At 37.8% G+C, this 15,048-nt stretch overlaps 1 protein-coding gene across 2 annotated transcripts in view; it reads right to left on the reverse strand.

Moving 5' to 3' along the window:
- Positions 1-15,048, reverse strand: part of nlgn3a (neuroligin 3a) — a 160,429-nt gene that overhangs the window by 45,323 nt on the left and 100,058 nt on the right. The window lies entirely within an intron of this gene.

Consider the following 15,048-nt stretch of genomic DNA (forward strand, 5'->3'; position numbering starts at 1 on the left):
TTTTGGTTTAGCTATATGTATATATACATGTATATATATATATATATATATATCGCTAAACCACATATATATAGATAATCCATTATATATATATATATATATATCACATTTTATATACATATAAATATATACATATATATATATATATATATATATATATATATATATATATATATATATATATATATATGTATATATGATATATATATATATCAATCACATTTATATATACATATAAACATCACATTTTCATCCTACAGACATCAAGGGTAGGTGAGATAAATTATTCAATGTCCCACTGCCAAACTACTAGATGCGGTTACTAGAAAGAAAAGGAATGGCTATATAACTCAAGCATGCAAAAGAATTATATACTTCAGCCACTGCATATGGACCTGCATTTGCAGTCTGTTCTACAAAGAAGGTAACAACAACTACCCTACTGTTAATGATAGTCCATTAGTTAGATAGTAGTCTACTTGTAGATGTACTTGTAGCCAATTGTCAAGTCCATCAGATGCTCTGGGAACCCAAGCAGACCTAACCTACTGGCTATAGTTCTGGGATAAGGCTGAGTCAAAGAAAAACTTAAGACTTCAAAAAAAATCTAAAAAAATCATTAATGTTTCAAGTTAACTGCTACAAGGTAATAGCCAGTGAAACACCAAAGCAATCACATTAAGGAAACACTAACTGGATGAGAAGTACAGACATTTTAGGTTATTAAAGGTTAAAGAGGAACGTGTGTGGCTTTGGCAGTGGAATATTACATTCAAAATGACAGTGTCATTGTTTTCAGTTGTTAGTATTCCCACATGAGAATTGTGCCCCACATCATTACATTAATAGCATGGGCCAAAGAGAAATTAGCTGCTGATCTCAATAGAATGCCTCTGTTTTCATAACATTTGCCTCCTTATTCATTAAAACCCACTGGCTGCCTGATACGATCTGTAAATGCCTTGTTCAAATATACAGAACAAAGCCTCCATATTCCAAGTTAGTAATACGTGAGTTTTGCGTGATGGATGATAATGTTTGTAACATGTGACAGATGTTTACTAAATTTTACCACATCTGTAATCACTCACCTGAGCAGAATTGTGACAGCTATGCATCAATTTAGAAAATCATATGGTCCAAACATGTGGTTCTGTTATTTTTTTAATTGGAAAGTTTATGTCATCACATTGTTGAGGCATGTTTATAGCAACATTTTCGATGCATTATTTTCCTTTTATTTATTTATTTATGAGTAAATCAAGAAAGGAAAGGTCGTGAGGTGTAACGTGTCTAGGTTGGCTGTCTGTTACTGAAGATTCCTTAATATGCCTGAAGAAACAGAGTTACTTATAAGTATTCATAATATAATATAATAAAATATAATATAATATAATATAATATAATATAATATAATATAATATAATATAATATAATATAATATAATATAATATAATATAATATTTAATATCTGACTTTCAAAAACACTTGCAACGACAACTCAAGGAAGGGTTTTGCTATTTGATCCACTTTGGTTTGACAAATAAGACAATATAAAAGATGTTTCCTAGAGTTTAGCTGCTCTAGAACAATTCATACTGTATATTTAATTAGTGAGTGTTCTGGAACAAAATCCATATCTTCAATTGGAGATTTTTCTGGAACAATATTCTGGTAATATTCTGGAACAAGGCTGTCCTGGAACGAGCTGCATATATACCCCTCTATATATTCAATTTAGCATAGTTCTGGATGATTGCTCTAAAGCAACCATATTTTTTAATTGCGAATTGTTCTAGAACAATCCATGCATTTCATTGTTCTGGATATTTAATTGTTAAAACTTTATCTCTTTTCCCAAGCTAGAAATCTTCTGCAACACTGCACACTTGGGGGCTTAAGATTTACGCTTTTGTCAAGCAGGCATTGCACTGGCTTTTTTGTATAGTTTTTGCCATTCAGCATGTTTATGAAAGTTCTTTCCATTTGGGATTTACTTGTGCACTAACAGCCCTCTCTGCAATGAACATAGCATTCATTTTGCACAATGCTGGTGTGCAACAAAAGCAACCGCCCTGTTTTTGCTTTATAGCAGCCATGTTCCTCAGGTTTTAATAGTCCAGATGGTATACCCTCCACAGGTCGCAACACATCAGAGCTGCTCCACATGACACGATTTAGTCTACCGTGTGCACCACGGAAACCCACAGCTCAAGAAATTGGCTTATTTATTTATTTATTTATTTATTCATTCATTTGTTTATTTATTTAAATGGTGGGGAAAAAACACCCCTTTTTTCTGTCCCTACTCTAATTATTTTCATCAGGCTGAGATGATGTCGCAAAACAGAGGGCTCCTTGTTTCCATGAATATTTGTTAATCATAAGCAATGGCCAATAATGAGAAATAAATATCATCCCTTATCTGTGAGGGAGCTGAAGAGCACTTGAGTGAAAATAGCATGAGAAGAGAATGGCTCAGGTAATTTTAATGGCAATGGTGAACGGGGAAAAAAGAAAGGAAGAGAGAAAGCAAGAGAGACAGCGTGCACGAGAGAGAAAGGGAGATACTGAGAAGGAGAGAAACAACAGCTCGTTCAGTGTGAATTTAAAAGTGGAGCTGAGTGCCAAAGCCCACGTCTCTAGGTGCAGCTCTACAGTGTGAGAACACAATGTGATTCAGGCTGATGATTTGTTTGATGGAAGTTTCTTCTGCATGTAAGAAAACAGGGCTGAGACCAAAGGGAGTGAGAGAAGGTCATGATGGTTTGCAGCTCTTACTAGGGAAAAAAGAATATTCAACATGCCCTAGTTTCATCAGTCGAATCCACACAAGCGACCTCATAACATCTACTCCACTGTTAGTGAAACAGATTACACATGTGAACTCATTCACAGTCATGTTATCCTGAATGTATCTATGCGTTTCCTTGGCTTTGTACTTGTATTGTGCACGGTGACAATAAAGTTGAATCTAATCTAATCTAAAAAAAATCAATCATTTCACTGTACAATATCGATTATACCACAGCATTGTTGAATTCTTGATTCTGAAGGTGTGGATTAATTTTCTATAATAGCACAGCTCTGATAGTTCCGACTGTAATTCAAAAGATAGGTTTATATTAACATGCTCGTTCTAATGGATGGATGTGCTTTGTAAAGGTCACAAATTTTTCCACCAGGGGAAATTTTTCAGAGCAGAGGAATTTATGCTTTCTTGTTTGTTGTTTAACAAGCACAAACTGATGTTCGCAGTCATTGGAAAATTGCTGTGGTAAAAGAGGAATAAAACACTTCTAAGCACAGGAATATTTTCCTATAACAGCATGTCCTGCCTTGTTTTATTCCTTACATAGCTGTAAGTCAAGGTGGCTGGTGTAGTGCTAGAATTTTGGAGACCCTCAAAATTATATCATAGGTCCATTCGTATTGTTTTAATACTGATCCATAATGTTTGTTTTTCACAAAAGAGACACAGAGGGATGGATAGTGTTGGGTTCTTTTAACTCTCTAACCAGAACGGTCTTACTTTGGTCATGTTTGATGTTATCAGATGCAGACAAAGAGCTGGTTGACACGAAGGCCGAGGCAAAGGAGGAGGGGGGATTGGAAGAGGAGGAATGGGGCATTCAGCTGTCATGCTCTTAGTGTTTGGGCTTCCTGTGCAGGTGGGCATTGAGGAGTGCCAGCTCTCTTGCTCACAACACAGGCGACTATGCATCCAGCCATAATGGATGCTTTTCACAGAAGCTGCTCTCTCACATGGGACATGAGAAAGGGAGATAGAGAGAAGTGTGGAGGAGGCTGCGGAATGAGAGCGGTGAGGAAAGGTGCCGCCTCAGAAGAAACCAGACAGAAATGTGTACTCCAGCACCGAATGAGGGCTACGAGCAATGCACTGTAAAGAGATAAGCTCCAGCGGCAAACCTATTTGAAGACAACCACAAATTAACGCGCACATATAACAAGCAAGGGGAATAATATCGGAGCAATAAATACGGCTATTGAATTACTGCAATAATACGCCATGCATTCCCTCAGCTCTTCTTCAATATAGGTGATTACTCAATTTGTAAACTGGAGATGACACTGCAGAATAATCCATTCATGGCTCATTCAAAGCCATTTATAACCTCTGGCAGCTACTTTCATAGTTTTGCTGCTGTTATATCTTGTCCTTGTAAGGTTCGATTATCTGTAGCCGTGTGTCAGTGTTTCTTGCTGCTTTCTCACGTTATAAAGCACTGAACTGACGTGACCAGCTGCCCAGCAAAGCACTCAGCCAGTAGAAAAATTATTATTCTATGTTCCGAAAACCTTGAGAATGTTCACGAATGTTTGCCTAAAATCGCTGCCAAAACCAACATGCCTTACAATCCCTGTAATAAATGAGTGATTCATAGATACAACCAGAGTGTCTATCTCTAAGGAGAAATATGGTTTTAGGGACAACTTAGGGATCTGTTTTACTGTAAGGTAAGCATAATTTAAAAATATAACAGTGGCATATGAGTATAGTGTTGGTTGAGGATGAGCCAATTTTTATTGTTTTATATCAAATTAGCGCACCTGCTCTGGCATGAGTGAAATGGTTCAACAGGGGATATGACACCAGCACAGTAGCACTTCTGCACCCTCTCTGGTCCAGAATTTCAGAGAGGCTGTTCACAATTTCTGTCACCACTGCTGTAGTTACTAGTTGACATGTCATTAACCACGGATCATTCTGTACTTAACAGGCATAATAAAATGTTTCAGAAAAGTAATTAAATACCATTATCAAATGTATTGTTCTTACAGAGATGAGTCCTTGTGAGACATGAGTGAACACTCACAGAAACACGTGAGAAAAAAATAGCTCTTTCAGCTAATTTCACATATACAGTTTTCAGTCTGCTTAAATCGAACCCTTGTGTTAATTCTTTGGTCTGGTTTGTTTGAGTAGGAGAGAACACAGAAATTCCATTTGGGAGAAAAAAAAAACCCCAAAAAACCAGAGACTGTCTGTGATCTAGGTTAGGGAGTGATCTAGGTGAGCTCCGAGTGAACTCTAGCGGTTCGACTGCAGTGAGAAAGTGACACCAAATCCATTTATATTCGAAAAGTAAACCATTACAATGTGCTGTGTAATATGGGTTGCCAGAACCTTTTTCCCCCTTGTTTTCTCGTACAAGTGAACAGCTGAGCGCTAACAGCCTTGCTCAAATGTTTTCAACCCCATGCCCTCTTACACACCCCGTTGTTCATAAAGCACAGTCAGTTTTTAAGGCAAACATGAGAAGTCATTTGAATATACTACACCTCTTGATAATATTTTAATTCTAATTCTACCAATTGATTAAATTATGCTACATGCTAGGTTACTGCCTGAACCAATGGTCATGAAAAAAAAAACAAAAAACAATCTGCCTCAGTCGTATGCCATAGGTGTGTCCTTGCATTACGGTCAAGAAAATGGGCCCTCAATCAGTATATATATATATATATATATATATATATATATATATATATATATATATATATATAGCTGAGATGCTTAACTTTTTTAAGTATTTTTTTAAAGAGAATTTTGCAAACTGAATTTGACTGGTCAAGTCGGAGCACTGGAATAAGCATCCTGAATACAATTTTTTTGGATATCTGAAAACTGAATTACTGAATGTAAACACTGGAAAAAAAGCATTGTTTTTCATATATTCAACTCTCCAACTGTGATGAGCCTGTGCCCACTGAAGTCTCAGATTCCTACCTCAAGGTCTGACGTGTTGAGCGCTCAATGCTTTGACTTAATTTGGGTTTAAATTGAATTATTATTTAAAAGATTCAAATCTTTATGTCTCTTAATTAAAGGAATTTCTACAAACTGACCTACGTCTAGCGCCTGTGGTTTTACTATTCTATAACATATTGATCAGGTTATTTATTGTCCCAACAGGTTGCTAGATCTCCGTGAACAGGTGAGCCCAGGTTACAAACAGGTTGTACATTAGTCCTTGCACATTAATTCTGTCCGTTTCCTGTTGTAGTACAACCTGTACAGCTCACACATGGTTTAATAATTAGGTTATAAGATTAGTTAATGTGTGAGAACACTAAAAATTGCAGTGCAGAGTTGTTTCAGTAATAGGACTGGGAAAGACTGCTACAAAGTGACTGCTTCCTGCTCTTTGTATTATGCTTTATAGACTCGAGCGGCTGCAGCAAGGGTGCTGCAGAGTAATGGCTACAGTCTCTGAATGAACTATACTCCAACAGACTGGCAATCTGTCACTGTGTTGTTTCTGTGGAAGCGGAGCTTTGAGCTACACTACGTCCAGGATATATGGTTCTTCTTTACACCTTACTGCTTAGTTTTCTATCAATCATCACGGCCTGTTCTTCATGAATTATGAGGTGTGACACAAACAGAGTGTCTACAACCAACGTCTTCACCTTCTATGGATGCTTCACTGGTGTTTTTGACATACAAAAACTAATTCCCTTATCCTTGAGGTACTTTTAATTATCATTGACTCTTTGGGGCAAAATTAAAAATTTTTACAGAAAGTGGAAAAGTACTAAAGTACTAAAGTACATAAGACTTTATGTGTTTGGATACATTTTTCTAATAAATTGGAAAAAATCTCCCCTTTTGAATGTCTGTTTTCATAGCAATTATATATAATTTCAAGAAGTCAGTTTAAGAAATTGTCAATGAGACAGCCAGTGCAAAAAAAACCTTATTAAATGAAACTATCTGGAATATAGTCAAATTTATCAAATATGTCTCACTCTGAGACAAATATGAGATTATTAAACCTTCTAGATATTTCTTTCTAACTTCAAGTTTCTCGTTCAATTGGCAGATAAGTTTGCTACTTCTAAGTTATTTTGCATTTATGATAATCTCATAATAAGAAATATTACATCAATTAACCTATAGTCAACATATCTTCACTTGCTATCTTTGCAGTGAAGCACCAGGATTGGAACAGTCTGCCAGAGAGGAGAGCAAGAAGCAGGGTGACAGTATGTAAATGAGTGAGTGGAAAAGGTGCAGTTAAAGCGGCCCATGTGCAAAACAAAGACTGCGTTTAATGTAATGTAATTATCTGGATTTTCAGTTGAGGCCAGAGCCCACCACATGTAACATGGCTGCTCTCTGCAGCAAGCGGTAGACTTCTGGCATGCAGAACATCCTTTTTGGTTAGTCATCATTTTAAAAACATGTAGCTATGGAATTCTCTACCATCAGAAATGCAAACAGGACTATGTAATAGAACTATATACACACTCACCAGACACTTTATTAGGAACACCATAAAATATAATTCTGGATAGAACCCCGTTTTTGCTCTCAAAGCAGCCTCAAATTTTCATGGTATGGATTCCACAAGATGTTGGACCAGAATCTCAAAGGAATGTTTCCACATTTGTCAGCTGCACGTGCATGCTGCAAATCTCCCATTCTACCACATCCCAAAGATGCTTTATTGGATTCAGATATTGTGACATGTGAGTAAGTATACTGAACTCATTGTCATGTTCATGGAATCAGTTTGAGATGACTTGTGCTTTGTGACATGGCTAAACTGAGGCCATAATTGAGATGAACATGGTCAGCAACACAATATATTCAAAAAATAAACAAAAAAATGCTCAATTGGTGGCCCAATATGTGCCAAAACTTTGCCTAGACCATTATACCACCACCACCAGCCTGAACTGTTGACACAAGACATGATGGGTCCATGGGTTCATGCCGTTCATGCCAAATTCTGACCTTAGTATCTGAATGTCTTAGTATCTTCAACTGTCTAGTTTTGCTAAGGCTGTGCCTGCTGTAGCCTCAGATTTCTGTTCTTGGGTGACAGGAGTGGAACCAGATGTGGTCTTCTGCTGTTCTAATCCATCCGCCTCAAGGTTCGACATGTGCTTTCTGACTTTTGATTGGCTGTACACCTGCTCATTCATGGAATTATCCAATTAGCCAATCGTGTAGCAGCAGTGCAATGCATAAAATCATGCAGATACAGGTCAAGATCTTCAGTTAATGCTCACATCAAACATCAGCATGGAGATGATAGTTGCCATGGAGATGGTTGGTGCCAGACAGACTGGTTTGAGTATTTCAGAAACTGCTGATCCCCTGCAATTTTCACACACACAACAGTTTCTAGAGTTTCCAGCACTTTGTGGAATACATACCACCAAGAATTGAGGCTGTTCTAAGAGCAGAGTCCTACCCATTAGCAGTAGTCATGCTGTTCTTAATAAAGTGGCCAGACATATAAATTTGTTCGGATTCATATTTGTATTTTTTTTCATGTTATCACCTATAATTAATTGTACATACAGCTTGTTTTATGTTTGTTTTGTTCGTCGTAAGTACTGTTGGGATAGGATAAGATTTCTGGACATATGTCTGTTAAATAATGTTGCTGGAGGATGTCTGCAGAAATTATGATCGATTCGCACGGGATAAGCAATCTCTGAATAAATCGTAAACATGGGATTGTCTTTATGATGTATTCATGGTAATGAAGTATGCACTAATAATGCCATGCATACTACATACACCTCACTTTAATATAATCCGATTGTTTTGACCTTTACTAAAAGCTCTTGCTGTAGGGCTTGTGGCCATGCAATTTGCACTGACTGTTGATAGTTTGACTTCTCTGAAAAATCTTTTTAAAAATTGTTTATATTTTATTGGTCTGTGTTTCAAATGTTCCGTGCTTCCTGTAGTGTATTTTTTTACTGAAAAAACACCTCTTTTCCAACAGAATATAATGGAATCTAACAACACACCTATTCAGACAGGATGTATGTTATCTGGGGTTATTTCTACTAGGCATATTATAGAAGATAAAGTACAGCCTAATCTTTCCAGATGCGTGCATGTGCAATCCAGAAATAATTTCTGACATGACAGATTTGGACAGGACTAAAATCTCAGAGATACTCCAGTAATAATCACATTAGTCCACATAAGAATAGACCACTCTAAATAGGGCTTATCATGCTTTATAAATGATCGATTCCTGTCATAAAATCCTAATCAGGGCCAGGGGCTGCAAACTATCTATAAGTAGAAGCTCTATGTACATTACATGTGTTTGTTGCATTGCATGTGAGAATGTTTACCTCTACTGTCCCTGTTAAATAAATGAACAATAAACAATAAATTATGGAGTAAAAAGCTGGAAGGCATTACTTTGCAGGCTGACACAAGAATAAGTTTATGGCAACATGGCTCTGGATAAGTCTGACACCTCTGAGATGAGGGTATTCAACAATAGATATTTCTCTTAGCCGGTGCCAGAGAATATGATATTTCCACAACAATGGCTTTTAGTTCTATTCAGTACAATAATCAGTGGCTATACAGGGAGTGCTTGATTCACATTTATTTTTTTTTCTTGCCGTGATATCGGCTGACATTTACTGGCGGCACGGCTGCAGCGATAGGAGGCTGTTATGATACCTGCATAATAAAGTATGATCTCAAAATGTTTACTCTGGCTGCAGCCATCTATAACTTGCCCTGGCCTTAGTCCTGTGGGTTTCTTTTCAGAAGAAGTGGACCAGAACAGAGAATGCCAGACCTTTAGAATTTCCATAGGGCAAACACAGGCCTTAGAGAAGAAGTACTGATGCGTTTTGTCTTGTCCCCATGCAGTTTTTTGTGCAATACATTTTAACCTACTTTTAATGGGGTCATACAAGCAGTCAATAGCATCAGAATTGTAGGTGTGAGTGTGTGTGTGTCCACAACCCAGTGCACACTTAAGGTCAATCACAAGATCCAGGTACGTGTAGCTTCAATTTAAACATGACATTATAGCTTGGATCATGAAGCTCACCTCCACTTAAGTAATGTATGGTGGAAATACAGAGACTATATGTTGTGGAATTTACTGCTGAAAGCTTTGTCATCTTGCCGTTCACTCCACTCCGGTTCACTAAAAATGTACACTGTTAGGTGTAAAAATACCACTGATACAATTTCCCATTGCTCTGTTAGTGCTTTCTTAATCAGCTCCTGTACGAAAGTTTAGCCAGATAATAGTCAGAAGCATCGAAATGCAAATCAAGTAATGCCTCAATGTCAATCAAGTAATGTGAATGATTTTATGCCATTTACAAAAAAAATTTTTTAAATGATTACAATTCTTGATTTTGTACACGGCAATGCTTCTGCATGTCCTAATAACACGAGAAACAATTAAGAAAAGCAACGTGGCAGCCTGAATGATAACAATGCATTAATTATTCAAAAGGAAAGGCGATGCTTGAACACAGGTTCCTGAAGAATATGTGTTTTCGAGAAGGGGAGTATAAAATATCCCAACTTTATGATATGCATTAGAGAAAACTGAGGGAATGATGCCAAGTTCCTTGCAGCGGCCTCAAAACAATAAACGCTAATAATCTCACTTAGGAGCTAGGCTGAAGCTATAACCCATGGGGAGGTTTCCAGAACTGCCATTGTAGCCTCTCCATCTGTCCTTTTGCAAATATTGTAAACCAACCAATCATGTCTTTATAGCACAATACATGCTATCTGGAGTTATGCTCCTTATGTGTTGTATGTGGTACTCATGGTTGTTTTGCTAGATCATAATGTATTCCCATGCTCTATTGTGTTTCATGACATTTCCATCTGACATACCAAACTCCATCTTTACATTGGCTGTGCTTTAACAGGAGGCTCATTTTCTTAATGACATTAAAGTGCTTCAAGGCACAAAGCTCACTGCACTCATGGCATCCTCCTAATAAAACCAGCCCAGTTCAAGCAGGCACATTTATGGTCCTCAATAACCCTAAAGTCTTAATAAAAATGAAAGCTGACATGGTCACATGGACTCCTCCAACCAATAGGCCTTCTGTTCTTAATGTATGAGGCATTCCATTAAAAGGGGGACACCTCCTCACAAGCAGAGCTTTTAGGCTGATTAGTTACTGGAAAGGGGAAAAAATAGCAACGACCTTCACTGGCAATGCTGGTAGCCCACATCCTCCCTGACCTAATAAGCATGTACATCTAAACCTGCTGGTGCTTAGTATTCCAGAGGTGTGTGCTGGAGCCATCTCTCATTCAACATCATAATCGTTATGAAGAGAGTGCAAGAAAAAAACTAATATCTGTGCTCAATTAGAGCAAGCCATGATGCCAAATGGATAGTAACATATGAGACGTCTAATGTCCTGGAGAAGTGCTCTCTCATTCTCTCTCCTTCCATTTTGTCATTGATGTTTGGAAAATGGAAAAAAGAGAAAGGAGACACACTCTTGTCAGACTGTATGGTTGCATCTGTTTGAATCCCATTAAAGCAGTAAGTCACAAAAGATCCTCCAGTTCCTGCCACTAATGACCGATTTTTGCCTGGTTCCTCTCATCAGGGCGATGTGATTACAATGCCAAGAAAGAGCTGAGCTCAAACCCAGAACCTTCTGCTCTTCTTTGTCTTGGCTATCTTGTTCTTTGCATCAAAGTTCCACATATGCATTAAAAAACTACTCCGGATTAGTACCCTCAAACTAGAATTTCGACAAAAGATGAAGAGTCACATGTTGTAGTGGCCTGCAAGCAGGAAACAGCGGGTTACCTGTGCTGAGGAGCCACACTGTGTGGAGGAGACAGGTCACAGTGGCCTCATTAACACCATCATGCACACACACACATTGGACAAACAAGCAGCGCCCTCAATCTCACACAACCCACATGGCTCTGCGTGACTGAACCCGGCTCTCTGTTTGCTGATTTGACCCATGGTATTTGCTGCTGATGGAATTCAGATAAAAGTGTACTCCTGTGCATTGGGGTGAAAGTAAATGTGGTAGCTCTTGATCACTGGATTGCTGATGCTTTTACCAGCCATTTAGCTCTGTTTTAGTTGGTATTTAATGATAATATGAACTGTAACTTAAAAATAAGTGCGTTCCATAAGCCCAACATAACCTTACAATGTAAGAACGTTGAATAAAGAATGTTGTAGCTTACATTTTTAATGGCACTTTTTTAGATGCTGTACATTTCATAAAAGAGCCTTTTCTACTTAGAAAGCACAGAATTACCAAATAGAAGCAGGAGGGTCAAGGTGTTGTAAGAAAATGTAACTGAATGGTAGAAGAAAAGGAAGAATAGAATAGAGGGTGATGTAATACATGACCTGCAACCTGATGTGGACCAGAGGGTCTGTGTGTACTACTACTGGTGTCGGGTCTAATTAAGAAGTAAGAGACCGGGTAAAAAATCAAAATCAGCAGTTTGTAAAAGTTTGCAAGAGAGGTAGATTCTCAAGTCAAAGCCCATAAGAATCAACACTCAGTTGCCAGTTAAATAGCTACACACACCTTATGTCTACACTCACTGGCTATTTTATTTACTTAAACCAAGTATACAGGCACAATTTAAAGGTGTATCTGCTATAATTTTAATTTCCTCTATACCCCATTCATTGGAAATGGACCACCATAGGACCACCACTGACCAGATATTACTTGGGTGGTACAAAATTCTCATTACAGTAGAGACATTGACAAGGCATGTGGCGTCCACTGAACAAATCTCTCTGGCTAATTGTGTCTCTGAGGCCAGAAGCTGCAGTCTGTGCATGCAAAAATCTCAATGTAGACCTAGATGGAAGCTCAATAAGACTGATGTGCTGAATCTAGCTGAGAATGGATCATCACCCCAATAATACATGATCAGCATTGGTCCTTTTTGGTGATTTCCATTGATAAAAACAGTATAGGGGAGCTGACAGAAGGTACACAGCAACAGTCAAATACTGTATACCTACAAAGTGACCTATATGGTCAAATAACCAATGAGTATAGATACAGATGTAGCCAATTACAGACATACTTAATTAACTGCCAAATGAGTGGACAAGCGGACAGCTGAAACGCAGAGATGTTTGGACCTGCCATTTTGAATGCGTCTCCACTGACCACTTGCGATTGGATTTCGTACATAATTTTGGCCAGAGGAAGGGTGTCGCACACATGTATTACATCAGCCTTCTGTTAAATTTGTATTCAGGCAGAAATGTCCTGCAAATCATAACTCATGTACCTGTAAGGACTATTTCAAAAGTTTCAATCTTGTGGTCTTCTAACGAAACATATAAATGAACAGGAATGAGATGACGAAAGAAGCTACACAAAGCAGTATACATATTTTCTGGCTAAGACAATGACGCAGTGGATTAGGTGGTCTTTCATTGCTGTCCGAGATGCATCAAGATGTTTTTGCGTTCACACTACAAATGTTACGTGGTCATATGCTTCCCAAACCACCTCCCACGGTGAGATCGGATCAGAATCTATCTCTGAGATACACTGGGCCCCGTTAATACCTCTACATAGCGCTATTCACTTACGAAGGGCCTCATTTAATCTCGTATTTAACATATGTCTCCTCATCTGATCTATTTTCCATTTTTTCGGAGTGAATCAGGTTTATATAACATTTAAATGACGGTAGTTCAGCAATTATATTTGACGCTGACCGACAGTTTCAGTGCTGGTAAATGGCACAAATCCGATATACAGTATACACAAAGTAGAAATTACTACCAATTTTCAGCTCACAGCAGTAAAGTACTCATGAAAATCGATACCTTTTGCGTTTTCAAGCCTCATTCCATGTTTGTTCATTCTATGAATTTATGACACACTTCAAACCTTCAAAGCAGCACACATGACATCGCTTATTATGCTAACCAAAACCTATGCTGAAGTTATAGCTGCAGAGTCTTTGCTTGCTACAAGGTTAGAAAGTGCACACTATAGGCATTCACTTGCTTGGTATTCCCCTCAGCTGCTTTGGCCCTGTTTGGCAGGCCACTTCACGCCCCATCCTTCATTTGATGACTAAGATCACAGCTTTAAGGATGAACGTTGAGATGTCTGATTGATATTGGTAGCACTCACCACTAGAGCCCCTTTTCATGACAGAGGGCTTCCTGTTTCAATTTCCCAGGATCTCACAAATTTATACGGCACCTCTTTTTTTTTTTTATCTCATCAAGCCAAGCAGGGCACACATTTCTATTCAAGGGAAATATCAGCATCAGTAATATCCAATTTACTGAAAAGGGAAAGAGTGTGGGTCGAGGTGGCTGTATAGTACCACGCTACATGAAGCATGGCATGGTGGTGTATGAATAAAAAATTTATGGCTAGAAAATAATAAAATAGATGGAATATAAATCCAAAAGCAGTCATATTCATTTAAGGAAATCAAGGCAATTAGTAACGCTTTGATGCAAAATGCAGTGGAGGAGCACAGAAAATGTTTCATAATAAGAAGCAAAGTGAAATTGCCGAAATGACCTCATTTCAGTTTGAGCCTCCATCTTCTTTCAAATATAGAAATGCAGAGATTGTGGATTACTTTGTTTTTTCTTTAAAGCAGCTGTTGGCAATCAATAGTTATCAGGGCAAGTGGTAGTTATCTGAACATGTACAATGGATGAAAACCAGGAGAGCCTTTTAAAATGTTTTTTAACTGAACTCTCTATTGCATTCCAAATTTTAATATTGTTTAGTCTTATATTGTCTAATATTGCATCCCAAATTTTAATATTGTTTAGTCTTATATTGTCTAATATTGCATCCCAAATTTTAATATTGTTTAGTCTTATATTGTACATACTGCAGTTTTTATTCTGTTTAAACAGTTAGGCCTGAAAACTTGAGCTCTCAATCGTATATATATATATGATATATACATACGATCCAAAAGGAATTATACTGCAGGCCAACTGTAGCTCACATTCTCACATGTGGCAATTCACAATTAGTTTTATTCCAGAACTAAGTGCCAGTAATAAAATCCCTGTGCAACAGGAATTTCCCACAACTGAAATTAAAACACTAATTATGACACCTCCAAAGGCATGTGGCCTTGATTTATATCAAACACAGTGAAGCATCACACTGCCATGACAATCCATACAACCTTGGTAAAAGCCAGTGAAAAACTGTCACGACTTTATGACTACATAAATACCTAACACCGTGTTTTAATTTTCACAGTCTGCTTGC

Source organism: Pangasianodon hypophthalmus, chromosome 7, assembly GCF_027358585.1.
Source record: "Pangasianodon hypophthalmus isolate fPanHyp1 chromosome 7, fPanHyp1.pri, whole genome shotgun sequence".
Classification (NCBI taxonomy): Eukaryota; Metazoa; Chordata; class Actinopteri; order Siluriformes; family Pangasiidae; genus Pangasianodon; species Pangasianodon hypophthalmus.